General features: G+C 34.2%; 1 protein-coding gene across 1 annotated transcript in view; it reads left to right on the top strand.

Annotated features, from left to right (window-relative positions):
• The window catches only part of LOC133615262 (cyclin-dependent kinase 5 activator 1-like), an 18,351-nt gene extending 15,582 nt beyond the window's left edge, over positions 1-2,769 (top strand). Inside the window, exon 3 of the mRNA XM_061973729.2 lies at positions 1-2,769. This exon is cut by the window's left edge and continues 858 nt beyond it. The gene's annotated coding sequence lies outside the window, so the exon portion shown is untranslated.
• The last annotated feature ends 3,405 nt before the right edge of the window (positions 2,770-6,174 follow it).

Below are 6,174 nucleotides of genomic sequence, written 5' to 3'. Positions count from 1 at the left end.
TGTCCACTTTGAATCGAAAAGTGCCCGCTAACGACTCGTTTCTCCAACAACACCCCGATTGTGACCACACTTGCCTTGCCTGGTACCTCGACTTAAGTTTGTTTCTGAGATAAGAGCTGTAACTCGGCTAATTGCTATGCTTTAAATTGCAAGTTAAAACTTGAGTTACAAGCCTCCCCGCCAACCCAGCCGGCACAAGACATTGATACGACGTTGATTATACGTACATGTCCTTTCAAACTGACTTCGAAACAACGTTGCAAAATAGTCGCATCCGTAAATTGAGACGACGTTGATGTCCAATGTTGGATCTGCATTGTTGGTTGGGAAATGACCAAAATCCAATGGTCAAATTAACATCACAACCTGGCATTGAATAAACGTGCCCAAAAAGCTTGTTGTTTCAACGTTGTATTCGTGTTGTAGAATTTTGGTTGGTAAAACGACCAAACTTCAAAGGTCACATCAACGTCAGAACCCAACATTGATTAAACGGCATCAAAAAGCATGTTGTTTCAACGTTGTATTTGTGTTGTAGAATTTTGGTTCGTAAAATTACCAAAATTCAACGGTCAAATCAACGTTAAAACCCAACATTGATTAAACGTTGTATTTGTGTTGTAGAACTTTGGTTGGTAAAATGACCAAAAATTCAACGGTCAAATCAACGTCAGAACACAACATTGATGAAACGTCGCCAAAAAGCATGTTGTTTCAACGTTGTATTTGTGTTGTAGAATTTTAGTTGGTAAAATTACCAAAATTCAACGGTCAAATCAACGTCAGAACCCAACATTGATTAAACGTCGTCAAAAAGCATGTTGTTTTAACGTTATGTTTGAGTTGCTCAACAACAGGACCTAATTCAACAAGTTCTCAACGTTGTTTCAATGTCTTGTTCCTGCTGGGATTAGTTAGCATAGCGAACGCCACAGCGAAGCCCGTTAAGATCCGTACCAAAACGTCTGGTCTTACTCGCTCGCATTAGCTTATAGCTAGATATGGACATAACTTCAATTCCAACCATTGGAACAAAGAAAGTGAGAGAAGAAAACATGACAGAGCGTGTAGCTAGCCAAGAATGGTAAAATGTTATCTAATTAGTGGACATTTATCCATGAAAATATGGAGAAGCTGCATGGAGATACAAGTAAAAGGTCAATTCTGCAGATTATTCTTATATTTCTTCATACAACTATTGTAGTTATTCATAGTACATTCTATTATTCTAGTATAGTTTTTCTGATGCGATTGATTTCAATTCACTCCAAAGGGTAACATTCATTTGAGGTACAAGCTCAAAGCACTACTATATAGGGAAACTAGTCCTTTGGTCTTCAACAAACAAGAAGAGTCCAGTGCCTCGATTCGACCTTTGCGGATGTAGTCTCATTAGTAACAGATTTGACTTTAGAAATATTTCGAGGGCCAATAAAAGGAGAGCTCCGGGTTGATTTTGCACTTTGGACACCCCTGGACTGTCGCATTTTTTTCTGGCCCAATTTGGCGTCAACAAAGACGTTACAGGCTGCGTTGTTTCAGTGAGCTCAGAATGTGATCGTGTTGACGCATACTTGCCAACCCTCCCGATTTTCCCGGGAGACTCCCGAATATCAGTGACCCTCCCGAAAATCTCCCGGGGCAACCATTTTCCCGAATTTCTCCCGATTTCTAACCGTACAACAATATTGCCTATAGCGTCCGCTTTTCCTTCATACAAACAGCGTGCCGGCCCAGTCTCATGATATATGTGGCTTTTACACACACATATGTGAATGCAAGGCATACAGGTCACACTGAGGGTGGCCGTATAAACAACTTTAACATTGTTACAAATATGCGTCAAACTGTGAACCCACACCAAACAAGAATGACAAACACATTTCGGGAGAACATCCGCACCGTAACACAACATAAACCCCCATCTCCCGAATTCGGAGGTCTCAAGGTTGGCAAGTATGTGTTGACGTAGCAGGGGTTTTTTGTGACCGAGAGATTAGAAACACCAGACAACACGCAGTTGTACGAGTCCAGCTGAGTAGTACACGTACTCGTGGAGTCCCAGGATACCACGTTGCATGAGGTCACTTCACGCCTGCTTATTGCCAACTCCACTTCACCTTAGTCCTATTCTCATTTTGAAGATGATTGCACTCATCAGCACTGAAGCCCACTGTTGACGCTTATGAAGCTTATGATCCAAAACAACAAGTTAGATAGAGTAATAGTAGTCGGCTTATTTTTAAGGTGTTCTTTTTTTGGTAGGAGTTGGAGCTGCTTGGAGTTTCTACAGCATAAGAGCACATGTTACAGTGGAACCCGTTTAAGTCTGTGCCGTTTATGTCGACAGCCCGTCTATGTGGACTGACTCATCAAGTCCTGGTCCACAGTTTTGCTTGTTAGTAGGGTTGCAGCTATCGATCTATTGATTGGTTTGCATGATTAAACACACTGAAAAATATTTTGAATCAGGGGTCCCCAAACTACGGCCCATGGGCCGGATACGGACCACCGGCGTCCAAAATCCGGCCCACAAGTAAAACATTTTTTTTATTTTATTTTTTGGAAATTAAATTTTTTTTAAATCGGTCCTTTCTAGCCCATCCATCAATCCATTTTCTACTGCTTGTTACTCTCGGGAGCTACTAGCCGAAATCGTTTGGGAAACGTAAAATAGACCCTGAGTGTAGAGTTTTTAAACATTCGTGCACATATGACTTTTTTTTGTTCAGTGTAAGGAAAAGTCAGTTTGACTAATCGGCAATAAGACAGATTATATATATATATACATATATACATATATATACATATATATATATATATATATATATATATATATACATTCATATATATATATATATATATATATATATATATACACACACACATATATATATATATATATATATACACATATATATATATATATATATATATATATATATATATATATATATATATATATATGTATATATACATACATGTATATATATATATATATATATATATATATGTATATATATGTATATGTATATATATATATTTATATATATATAAATTTACATACATGTATATATATATATATATATATATGTATATGTATATATATATATATATACATACATGTATATATACATATGTATATGTATATATATATATTTATATATATATATATATTTACATACATGGATATATATATATATATATATGTATATGTATATACACATATATATATATATACATACACACACACCGTATTTTTCGGAGTATGAGTCGCTCCGGAGTATAAGTCGCACCGGCCAAAAATTGCATAATAAAGAAGGAAAAAAACATATATAAGTCGCACTGGAGTATAAGTCGCATTTTTGGGGGAAATTTATTTGATAAAATTCAACACAAAAAAATAGACATTTGAAAGGCAATTTAAAATAAATAAAGAATAGTGAACAACAGGCTGAATAAGTGTACGTTATATGAGGCATAAATAACCAACTGGTATGTTAACGTAACATATTATGGCAAGAGTCATTCAAATAACTATAACATATAGAACATGCTATACGTTTACCAAACAATCTGTCACTCCTAATCGCTAAATCCCATGAAATCTTATACGTCTAGTCTCTTACGTGAATGAGCTAAATAAAATTATTTGATATTTTACGGTAATGTGTTGATAATTTCACACATAAGTCGCTCCTGAGTATAAGTCGCACCCCCGGCCAAACTATGAAAAAAACTGCCACTTATAGTCCGAAAAATACGGTAGTTATTTTCTCAATTTCAACATTTTTAAACTGGGATAAAAAAAAAAAAATTAAAAAAAAAAATATATATATATATCCATCCATCCATCCATTTTCTACCGCTTATTCCCTATATATATATAATCAATACCAAATTTAAGATGAGTCAATGACTAAGTAAATAGCTCTTAAAACTAGGGACATTTTTTAGAAATAAGATTTGGCAAATCATTTTCAGGGTAAACTATGTACACATATTAAAAATTCCAGTTACTCCATTTGGGCTTGATTATACACATTTGTTACACTCATTAAACGATCAATTAAAACAACAGATTATAAATCAAACATTTTTTTAATCAAATTAATCGTTGCAACCCTACTTCTCATTACTAAAAAGTCAACTTTGTTGATATAAAATCTGGGACCCAAAGGAGTCATTTCTGAAAAAATAAATAAATAAAAAATGGTACTCTCATGTCGACATTTGGACTTTGCCAAATTAACACAACGAGGCCATTTAATAGGTTTTTCTTTTAGGTTGCTGTCCACTGTGAGAAGGATTTACACTTGAACCAAATATTTATTGTCACTGTGGTCAAGACTTACAACCAAATGACATCGCATTAAGAGTATATACGGAGCCCCTAAAGGGACATGGCGGAATTTTATTTTTTTTATATATATTTATTTTTTTATTTTTTAGACATGTATCTTGTGCACACGAGATACATGTCTAAAAACAATTAAAAACAATAAAAATTATAAATTCCTTTTTAATTTAATTTTTTTTTATAACTTTATAAAAAGTTTCTGGTGCGCACTAGATACATGTCTAAGAATTTTTTTTTTTTTTTAATTATAAATTCCTTTAAAAAATGTGTTCATTTTTTTTTAATAACTTTATCAAAAGTTTCTCGTGCGCACGAGATACATGTCTAAGAAAAAAAATAAAAATAAAAAATGATAAATTCCTTTTAAATTTTTTTTCTTTTTTTTTTTACAACTTTATAAAAAGTTTCTCGTGCGCACGAAATACATGTCTAAAAAAATAATAATAATAAAAAAAAAAATTATAAACATTTTTTTCCCCCCCATATCCCTTTAGGGGCTCCGTAAGTATAAAATATCATATCAAATAAAAATATGCACATAAGGAAGAAAACCATGTCAACAAACTGCCATAAATTATTTCGTATCACCCATTTTTCTACAGTAGACGTGCGAGGACTGGTTCATTTCTGTTTCTCGATTATGTCGACAACCGCTTACGTCCGAGGGGCGTCGGCATAAACGGTTTCCACTGTATTGTCATCAAACAGGCCCAGCAGTGAAATGTTTACAAAAACGTGACAAAAATGCAATACTGACCCCTGCAGTGCGTATACCCTTCATGGGGATTTATATAAAACCTCCCCATTCTCCTGCACTTTCTCCCAAGGTCGCGGGTGTCCAAAGTTAGGCCTGGGGGCTATTTGCTGTTTTATTTACATTACTTACATCGGAACGTCACGCAGAAATGGCTTAAACCAAAATTTTCATTTTACAGTACAAATATTTTATTATTATTATTATTATTATTATTATCTATTACTTTTTGATAACGTTTAATCAATGTTGGGTTGTGACGTTGATTTGACCATTGAAACTTAGTCATTTACCCAACCAAAATTTTACGACACAAATACAACGTTGAAACAACATGCTTTTTTACGTTTATTCAATGTCAGGTTGTGACGTTGATTTGACCATTGAAATTTGGTCGTTTCCCAACCAAAATACAACGTTGAAACAACATATTGGCATTCGCTATGCCAACTAATCCCAGCAGGCACAAGACATTAAAACAACGTTGAGAACTTGTTGAATTAGGTCCTGACGTTGAGCAACTCAAACATAACGTTGAAACAACATGCTTTTTGATGACGTTTAATCAATGTCGGGTTGTGACGTTGATTTGACCATTGAAATTTGGTCATTTCCCAACCAAAATTCTACAACACAAATACAACGTTGAAACAACATGCTTTTTGACGTTTATTCAATGTCAGGTTTTGATGTGGATTTGACCATTGAAATTTGGTCATTTCCCAACCAAAATTCTACAACACAAATACAACGTTGTGACATTGATTTGACCGTTGAATTTTGGTCATTTTTCCAACCAAAATTCTAGAACACGAATACAACGTTGAAACAACATGCTTTTTGGCGACGTTTAATCAATGTTGGGTTCTGACGTTGATTTTACCGTTGAAATTTTATCATTTCCCAACCAATATTCTACAACACTAATACAACGTTGAAACAACATGCTTTTTAAAAACGTTTAATCAATGTTGCGTTCTGACGTTGATTTTACCGTTGAAATGTGGTCATTTCCCAACTAAAATTCTACAACACTAATACAACGTTGAAACAACATGCT

The sequence above is a fragment of the Nerophis lumbriciformis genome, linkage group LG22, assembly GCF_033978685.3.
Source record: "Nerophis lumbriciformis linkage group LG22, RoL_Nlum_v2.1, whole genome shotgun sequence".
In the NCBI taxonomy this organism is placed as follows: domain Eukaryota; kingdom Metazoa; phylum Chordata; class Actinopteri; order Syngnathiformes; family Syngnathidae; genus Nerophis; species Nerophis lumbriciformis.
Note: the sequence above shows the minus strand (reverse complement) of the source record. Positions and strands in the feature narration are given on the sequence as shown.